The 10365-nt window shown below is 30.9% G+C and overlaps 1 long non-coding RNA gene across 2 annotated transcripts; it reads right to left on the reverse strand.

Annotated features, from left to right (window-relative positions):
* Window positions 1-319: 319 nt before the first annotated feature.
* On the reverse strand, window positions 320-5605 carry LOC128551662 (uncharacterized). 2 transcript variants are annotated; one of them, XR_008368860.1, is made up of 4 exons: window positions 5355-5605; window positions 4602-4671; window positions 4105-4205; window positions 320-2450 (listed from the first exon to the last, which is right to left on the reverse strand). It is a non-coding gene; the product is annotated as an uncharacterized LOC128551662 (long non-coding RNA). The 2 variants fall into 2 exon arrangements; XR_008368859.1 differs by lacking the exon at window positions 5355-5605 and having other exon boundaries at window positions 323-2450; window positions 4602-5284.
* Between the last annotated feature and the right edge of the window lie 4760 nt (window positions 5606-10365).

Raw genomic sequence — 10365 nt, forward strand, 5'->3', positions numbered from 1 at the left:
TTCGTCAAAAGCCTTCCATAGTAAGTGTATTGTCCAGATACTACTGTCTGGCAAATCAGTTTTTTCATTAAATGTCTTAGTGAAAAGGGGAGTTTATGTGAGTCTAAGATGGTATTTTAGGTTGACATCTTCCATCTTGCTGCAGACATGTTTAGAATAATTCAGTGATAAAGCTAGAATGAACATTTTTCAGTTTCATAGGTGTTAGCTTGAAAAAAAAACAGAGAAAGATTTTTACCCATACCCGGGCAGGGGCTTCTGATTGCGTCAAAATCTTCTGCATTATAAACTTGCTAATCTAATCAAAACAGAACTTTTTAGCAAACTTAGTTGATTATAGTATGCTTGACGTTTATGTTCAAAGGGCTATGGATTTAAGTACAACTCCTGGCAGTCTTATTGTTCAATCAAAATCAAAGTTAAACAACTGTATAATGAAATTGCAAGTAATTGTTTATGCATGTTTATGCATGGATACTTGTATCATGTTGCAGCTGTGTTACATCACAGTGCTGAATTTGGTTTAGCTGTTTTCCTACTTTTGGATATATAACTGGAGTGAAGTAATTCAGGGTTGTTTAAATTTTCAGGAACTGACCTTCTGCATATTCCCCATATCATTTCATGTATAAAAATCTTGACAAACCTATATAGATGCTTCTGAAATTAATATATAACAAATTACCCGCCTAAAAAGGCATAATACATAGACATTGTAACTAAAAAAATTAAAACCGGATTTTTTCACATTTTGACTCCAGATATATATTGCTAAGTGCATCAGATAATATATATACAATATTAAAATGCTGTTTGTTATTCTTTAAAAGAGATATTTACTCCAAAAAAATTTAGTCCCCATAGCATTTTTGGAAATAGGATAGACAACTCCGAATGACTATCTCATCAAATTTGCTGATATAAAAATAAACTTAGGTATTTTCCCGGGATACCCTCATTAAAGTTTGTTTCTTCATTTCATTTAGACATGGAATGTAAACAAATACAGGAACAACTTAAAGTACAAGGACATCAAACAACCTTTTTTATTTTCCTTCAGGACAGGTACACATGTTAGGTCATACTTGTAGTTAATAAACCAAAATGTAAAACAATTAATTAGCTCATCAAAGAAATGAAGACTAGTAACTTCACAATATTTTATTACCTCCCTTCATTACATTTATCATCTACATTCTACATATTTTTTTTATGGAATTACCTCCCTTTATCTCAAATAAGCTTTCTTATATTGCAATTTAATCAGTCAGTATTTTACCTTAATTTTCACACAAATGAATTTATATTTTTTTTAATCCATGGTAAGATGAAAAGCATAAATTATATTAAAGAATACCATAAAAGCATTTATCACACATGAATGCAAGGTATACACAACAAATAATTTCGAGCCTTGTTGCCAATGACAATGTTGAAAAATATGAAAGCTCAGATGGCATAACCGAGAGATAAAATCTTTTTAAGTTAAGTTAAGTTAATAATTCCCATATTAACTTATGCCTACAAAAATTTAAAGTATGTTGTTATTCCCATTTCAGTCCAACATATCTAAAGAAGTAAATACTACAAAGACTGTATATCAAATTTTTGAAAATAAAATTCCACGACATATTTTGTTCTTATTTCTTTTATCTTGGTTATGTAGTGTACTTATCTGGAATGATGAGATATTTTGAAATGTATATTTCTTTATTCTCCTGGATGGAAAAAAATAAAATGTATAAACAAAACAACCATTTATACCAACCAAATTGTAAAATACTTAAGTTTCTTTGATGTTAGTAATTATATGTTGAGACATGAAAACAACATAAAATATCAACATAAAATATAACTAAAAAATTGTGGAACATCATTTATAGATTAGATTAGACTGTATTATACAAATATTTATATGAAAATATGTGACAACTCTGGTTAAATAGAATATTAGTTAACTTATGGTAAAATGTTGAACTGCTTTAACATTAATCTACAAGTGATGAATGAGTTCATCTTACCATAACTTTGACATTTAATGTATTATTAAGAAAACTATAACAAACAAGAAATGACACACAGACAGTTTAAGTTGCTGAATGTCTGGGTCATTCTCCACCACAAATACTATGAAACTTAAAATGTCCAATTAAATGTGTTTCTTTAAATTAGATTGATCACATTTTAACATTTCTATGAATGCAATTGTTAAATGCTTGCTTCTTACATGCATGCAATAATGGAAATAAAAAATGATTTAACAATATATGTATACAGTCTTGTCATGAACACATTCTGTACAGATGATAATACATAGAAAAGTCAACATATTTATTATATGGGTCCATCTCAGTTTACAGCTGGTGCATGGCTGTCTCGCACTTGAATATACATCATGCAACACAGTTGGGGTAAATTCCATTTCACATGACAACACACTTGTAGCACTTCTGGAAATACATATGTAAAACTTTATTACATAAAGAGAATAAAACATGATAGTTTTTAAAACAATTATAACATCATTTTAGACATTTGCAGTTATTCTAATCTTAGAAATATATTATCACGCAGCAAGTCGGGTTTACTCTACAAATTGACATTTTGTCTAATTTCAACTTGTCTAAGGAATCACCTGTCTTAAGCAGCAAGATTGTGTTGCTACTTGGCTTGCTGCTTTATTTAAATTTTACATATACTTAGATTCACTAAATGACAAGTTATTTAATAGGACTGTCTGATAAGATTGCATATTTTATAACATTCAATGTACATATTCAATAAAATGGTGAAAAAAATAAACAGATAAATCTGATGATGTTCACCTATGATCTCACCTAAAAGCTCCAGCAACAACCTACAACCTCTGATTAGTATATGATGTAATAATGATAAACTACCTAAAGTGCTAATATATAGCATGCAAAAACAATGAACTTGAGAACTGCCAAAACTTCACCTTATGAGTAATATATGTTCACATTCCCCTTGTTGAAAGTGTTGTTTTTCTTAAAGCATTTGAAATCATAGATATTATAAGTACAGTGCAACCTCTGTAGAGCAATACCCTGTGGGATATACAAATATTTTAGTTATTTTGAGGTTGTTGTTCTGGAGAAGTAAATTTGATAGTTATATTTCAGCTTAGAGAAATTCTCATGATGTTGTTATAGAGAGGTTTTTGCTTCAGAGAGAGCTACTCCGGAGAGGTTGTACTGTGAAAATTGCTTCAAACTTCATCTCCTTCAACTGAGCTAAATGAAGAAAAACAACAAAGGATTTTCCAAATTTAGAATTTCCTTGTTTACAATTTAACATTTAATGTTAGGCAACTATGCAGACATATTTTATGTGACACAATGCCGCCTTTATTTATCTTATTCCAATTAACAAATTGTCAGTCTTGACAAAATCATGTGAAAAAATGATAACAGTAAAAAAATTAATCCTAATCATTTTATATATATCGCAAAATCAGCTTTAAAGAACTCATAAGTGACAAAAAATTAAATTCAAATATTGCCTTTGTGATGTGTAGCACTGGCCATGTCTTTTTATCACAATAGTTTACCTTATTTATATCTGTTACTTTTATCATAACTTTTATGTCCCTTCTGCACTAACCATTGTCTTCAAATTTTGAAATATTGTAAAACATTAATTCACACACATTCTAGGAAATCAACATAAAATCAGTGTCAAAGCATTTGAATATAATTGTTTTAATTATCTTAATACAAAGATACAAATGTACTTCATGTTTTTGCTGACTGATACAATATACTGAATTTTGTATTTCAATATTTATTATCAAAGTACATGTTCATTCTATTTTTGAAATGTTGACATTACAAAGCTATCACACATTTATTACTAAACCATATCTATTATCATTATTTAGATATGTATTTAGTAAATTGAGGGATACACAAAGCTACAGGAAAGAAATGTTTATGCCAGGCTGACATAAAGTCCAGAAGGTTCACATCTTGTCAGGAATGTCAGTCTTATAGCTGTCTTGTACAGTTATTTCAGAAGCAAGAATGTAGCCATACAGCATATAAATGCTTTGAGACCTTTGTTTAACATACAAAAGCATAATACCTCCTGCATTTTTCATAATGGTAACATCTTCTTGGACTGCCACATGGTAAGACAGGTCAAACAACTGTACATGTACATACTCAAACTTTTCCCTACCAAAACTGAAAATGAAAATTATACAACATTTTTTCCCCTTTATTTTTGTACAAAAGATGACCTATGCATTTAATACAGACTTTTTTACATTTATTAATCTAAATATATTAAAATTGATAAAATATCTCATATCTCATTGTATGATTAAAATTATAATCATAAATAAACTATATCAAACATGAACCTGAAGTGTTCTAATTTATAAAGCTGCAATTAATATTGAAAAAAATGCAACTATTGTATACAATGTATATTAAAAAAGTATCATGAACCTGATTATAAAACAGTCTCAGTTCAAATGTAATAACACATGACTGTCAGAAAATCAATGTATGTTGTACTTTAATGATATCATCATGACATGAATGCCATCAATAAACTTCATATATAACAAATTATACCACTATGTCAGCCTCTTTCTTGTTATTTCTACAGCTTCCAAAGACAGACTGCAACTACATGTATCAGACACTGTAAGTAAAATATACAAATAATCATTACACAAGAGAATTTTTCATGTTAAATAAAGGGACTTAATTAAATGCAATCTAAGAATTTTTGCTAAACATAAAGGGAAGCAATTATCAATAAAATGAATGAAGAAAAATGCATATATAATGGAGGTAATCTAGAAAAAAAAACTTCAAATGTCAGTATAATGATAGTTGACATTGACAATGACCTATATCAAGTATGCACAACATAAGAAACAGCAATCACTTAAAAAATGCATTATATTTCCTTGCAATATCAAGAATATTTGACTGTATGTAAGGGTTCTCTACATGCTGTTATACTGAAAAAAACTTTAGTCTAAATATAGCTTAGATCTATTTATATCTTCAAAAAAAGGAAGTCCCAAATTTCCACAGCTATTCACAGGCTGAAAATTTTAGGTACTAATATCAGAAAAGAGGTTGGTATCTATACTTTTTAATAACTATCGTCAAAGGTAGGGAAAAACTTACTGGAAAGGCATAAACTTCTGATCTAGTCATTTCAATACATTTTCAGCTCATTTGCATATAAGAAGAAATTTACAGAATTCCCCTGTTTCTCTTCATTTCAAAAAATCTGTAAGATGGATATAAACCAAAACATTCTCCTATGTGTCAGGTATCAGATATATATTTCAACAAAAACTGTCAACTTACCTTGTTTTTAGAAGAAGACAAAATTCCAGCAACTTTCGCTTCCCCGCAAAACTGTGCCGGTAAACACATAAAAAAATTTCAACTGTGATTTTCAAAATAATACAGTCAGACCACAATTATTTCCCTTGAAAATAAAATGCTCTAGTTAAATGCCTATAATACAGAATGAGAAAGGGCAGTAGAATGGGAATTAAAACAAATTACTTTAGATGTGTGGGTGAAGAGAGCAGGGGGAAGGAGGAAGGGGCTTCTACAATGGGAAACAAAAGAAACTGGAGCGACGAGGTGGAAACAAGTTACTGAACTAACAAAGGCATTTTTTTTTTTGAAAAATGGAAAAATGTTTACGCTCGTATATTCATCGTGTCTTTTGAAATAAAGGGGGAAAATTAAAGGGGACTATATGAGCACAAAACCCTACATTATGGACATCCCTTTAAAAAAATTATTCTTAAATACAGAAACAATTTTAGAATGGACAGTACTTGGGGTGTATGCAATTCTCATCTTTATTTTTAAAAATTTAAAAATGAAAAATTTTTTTTAATAAACCATTTCAAGGGGGAGTAAGTTTAAAAATATTATAAATATGCAAAATAATTTGTTTTGTAAAAAATAAATCCCACAAAAAAAAAAAAGAAAAATATAAACAGGGTGCCACCCCCAAAAGCGCCCCCCTCAAAAAGAACCCCCACGACGCAAACGGTGCCCCACACACATCAAAGTTCACATCGGGACAAACGAACAACCACACACACAACAACAAACACACACTAAAAGCCAACAAAAAGGAAAAGACAAACCCAATAAGATACACACAGCCCCACACAAAGTAAACCCAAAAAGGACAAAAGAACAAACAAGGAAAACCAGGGGGGGCCCTTGGAAGGTCAGTGGCAAAAACCCCCGGGGGAGCTTAAACCGGTTTAGGGTCCCCCCAACCCTCACTCTTCCCCCACCATGTTCCAAAGACATGGGACAGTGTAAAAAAAAGTAATCCCCTCGGTGAATCTCTAACACACGTAATGGAAAAAAAAAGGAAGGCATGTAAAAAAAACCCAAAATGCCTTTTAAAAAATAAAAAAACAAACTTAAGAACTAAAAAACCCTGTGTACCAACCTTTTCAGAAGACAGGCAACAAAAAGGACAGCTTAGGGCCCCCGAAAAAAGGCCAGAAGACAATATCAAAACAGTTCAGTCCCGGTGGGTTTTAAAAACGGTTATCATAGAGTCCTTCCCCCCTTCCCTCGAGCCAAAGAGGGAAACGTAGGGTTCAACTGTAAACGGGTTTAAACCTAAACATGCGGTATGTCCAAAAAAGTTGGGGCGTAAACCCCTTTTTTTTAAAAAAGTTTGATAATCTTTTCAAATACATTTTGGAAAATTCCATGACCAAGACCTTACGAAATTTGTAAACCCCATCCCCCTAAAAAAAGGGTTTAGAAATACCTTCTCGCAGAAGTGTTTTTAAAAATTACAAAGTCTGATGTGAGTTTGGGATATACCATGGCACATGTAGTGTGTTTATATTAAGACCAATTCTCTGTAAGCAACAAAAAAAGTTGGAAATCATAGTCACATATTTCTTTAAACCGATATTTTCTTGAAGAGGATGCAAAAATAAGAAAATCCCTGTTTTTTCAATATATGTTTTTGGTTACTATGGAAACGAGGATGCAAATCCCCAACATGCTTAATTTTCCAAAAAAAATCAGGGGTGCACGCCTGTTTTATTATCTAGAAAGTACTAGAAAATGTCCTTTATTTTCGTACTTGCAAATTTTAAAGGCAAATAAATAGGGTTTCATACTAAACTAATATTTCCAAATATTTATTTGATTCTTGTATGATCTAGACTTTCATCTGCTAGAAAAATATGTTTATGGTGCAAAACATACGTTTATATTGTGCTCTACATCTTGAAAAGTGCACAGGTCTCAGTGGAAAAGTATATTTGTTTGTATAAAGGGAAGATGATTTTTTTAAAAAAGGAACATAAACTGTAGTGGGTCATTCAGACACATTCTTGTAAATTTGGGGCCATATGATTGGGTATTTTCCTATTTTCATTACCTCCCCTTGATGTTCTTCATTTAGGAAACCACAAAGAGCTTAACTAAGTTTTACTTATGGAGTATGCTGAAATCGATTTCTACTCGGACTTTGCAAATTTTTAGTATATTAATACAATGACCAATTTAAATTTAAAACCCCAAATCTACATTTCCTATATGCGACCAATTCTCGAAACGACTCAATAGTCTTGAACGGCTGCACAGAAACAGATAAGGCATCACTTGAGAAATTACAATACGAAGCTGCCGTGTAGCGACTGGTCTAACGAGATCCGTTATTCAAAGACTTCTTAACGAAATAGTTGGGTATCGTTGTCAGATAGACAAAAAAATACAGAAGTTAGTCCAGGTTTATAAATTTCACCGTGGCATTGTGCCAAGCTATTAGCAGATCTTTTTTAATAGTGTCGCAAATTCTACACCTTACTTTCTTCGAAACGATAAAAATTATTTAGAGGTTATACACGATAGAGCCGGGCTGGGAGGTGATAATCGGCCCGGAAAATGAATATGGCCCGAGGGTCATTAAAAAATTTCCCGGGCGATTAAAAAGCAAGTACTCACGTTGAGTATCCTATCCAAGATGCGTGGCATAAAATGTTCATACAATTTTAGTTTTCTGACCAGACATTTCTTATGACTAAAATATTGCTCAAGAAAATGTATAAAATAAATTTAAAAATATGAATTAATGCGAACTAAGGGAAAAAGATCACCATGAAAGCCCCCTCCGACGTCGTTACGTCGTTGAAATATGATCGCCGTGCGCCGGGTCGTGTAAGTGAATGTTTCGAGGAGGCTGACCTAAAAAAGCATGGTCATAATCACGTCAAATTTACAGTGCATTTAGCAAATAATGAGGTATATTTCTTTTTTTGCTTCATTAAAGTATATAAAAGCTAGAGAAAAGGTCTCGTTATTTTTGAAGAGCCCTCGTTATGCATATATTTTTATTGTTCATGTTATAAAAAGGAGAAAATAAAATATGTTTAAACTAACTAGAGATTTTATGCTAAATGGGCATGTGATGTTTGGGAAATGTGTCCCTTCAAAATAAGTCCACGTTTGCAATTTGCTGAATAGCGACATTGTTGGACAATTTTCTTTGGCAGAAATGAGTTTTAAACTGTGTATAACAAACTGTCTGTGTATCTCCATAAGTGAAGCGTGTATCAACTGGTTTAAAGGATCAAAGTTAAAGGATAAAAACTCCAATGAAAACAAGGTGAGTCTCAGAAATTTTATGTTTAATCTGACATGTAAAAGTTTTAAGCTATGCAAGATTTTGGTCACCTCCTTCAACAGATTCAAAGACCATTATGCATACAGAGGTTATTTTCTTAAACATTGGGCATACATTTTTTATTATTTTTTCCAAAATAACGCTTTCAGGCGGTTTATTCTCATTTTGGGAATACCCTGCATCAACACCAGTAGATTGGGAAAATTTCTGGAGCAAAAATCGTCTAATGTGGAAATTTTTTCCCAAATTATCAAAATCTTGTAAAGTATTTTTTGTGTAAAATATTTAAAGGATTACATTTCAGTAATTGATCAATATAATGTTGTTTTAATAACTTAAATATATATACCAATCAGCAAAACCATTTTAAAACATCAAACATCCATATAAGGTAACACTTATTTGGGAATTTAAAATTCAGAATTGGGAAAAACCATACTTTTTATCTTTGGGATTACCTCCTTTAATGGGAGGAAGATTTATATGGGAAAAAAACCCTGATTTTAGTTGTAAATGACAAATAGCATGCTTTTTTATGTTATTTGTAAAAAGCAGATAAAGACCTTTTTATATTTCAAAATGTGTATATTTTTGTACATACTTTATTTGTTTGTCTTTTCAGCTGTGAGTTGTGTCTTTTGAAAATGACTGCTTGATGATAAAGTTTCAAACAACTTTGAAGTGAGTGGTGTTCTATGAGAGGTAATCATAATTTAGTCATTTGCAATAGTGAATGTGTTTGCCAAAGTACCTGTAGAAATATAGACTTACAGAAGTAAAACCTCAAATGCTGTTAAATGAAAACAATTAATTGTATCAATTGTTACACATAAGTCAGCATGTTTTAATCTACACGTGCCTGTTTAACTGTTTTACATTAGTCAAATACATACTGAATGTAAATGGTTTGATTGTGTCAAAGTAAATATATTCTGTTTTATATTTACACCTCAGAGGCCTATTTAAATAAAGAATGAAATCTTGACCTCTAAATTTATGATACAAGAATAACTAGTAGGATTTGACATACATTCTGTTGTAGTGTGACTACAAATATTGCACGTGTTTAATTCTGAAAGATAAGATTTTGAAATTTTAAAATATGACATACCCCTTTTCAGAAAAGGACCGTCTGCACATGAGAAACAGATTTCGGCTTTAAAGTGGTCCATATAATGTTGAAAAGGATTAAATCCTGTATCTGTCAAAATGTAACAACAGTAAGAACCATTTTAGTTTAATTTGTGTTTCTTCCAGACTAATTCTTCAAAGAATGAATGATCATCATCATACTTATATTGGAATAAAAGGAAGGTATAAATATTTTATTTATAGTTTGTTTTAGTATCTGATCAGGTCTGATCTCAAATCTTTATAAATTTTTGATTAAATTTTAAGTCAAAAGTATTTAATGTATTTTATACAATTGTTCCTTTTAAAATCATTTCAAGGAGGGGTAGGTCCTATGTGATAAATTATTTTCATTAAAAGAATAAAAGAAGTATGTATATATTATACATTTACTTATATAAAATTTATTAAATAATTGAAATAGTATTTGTAAATTTTATTCATTTACAAGTTTGTGAGCAGATTGTTATTCTCTCACTTCTCTTTTTTTCAGTACATGGTAAAAGTAAATGCAGTCAGAAGACCACGTCTGATATCACCTGAACAACCAGCCTTCTTAAG

This window comes from Mercenaria mercenaria, unplaced genomic scaffold (assembly GCF_021730395.1).
Source record: "Mercenaria mercenaria strain notata unplaced genomic scaffold, MADL_Memer_1 contig_1483, whole genome shotgun sequence".
In the NCBI taxonomy this organism is placed as follows: domain Eukaryota; kingdom Metazoa; phylum Mollusca; class Bivalvia; order Venerida; family Veneridae; genus Mercenaria; species Mercenaria mercenaria.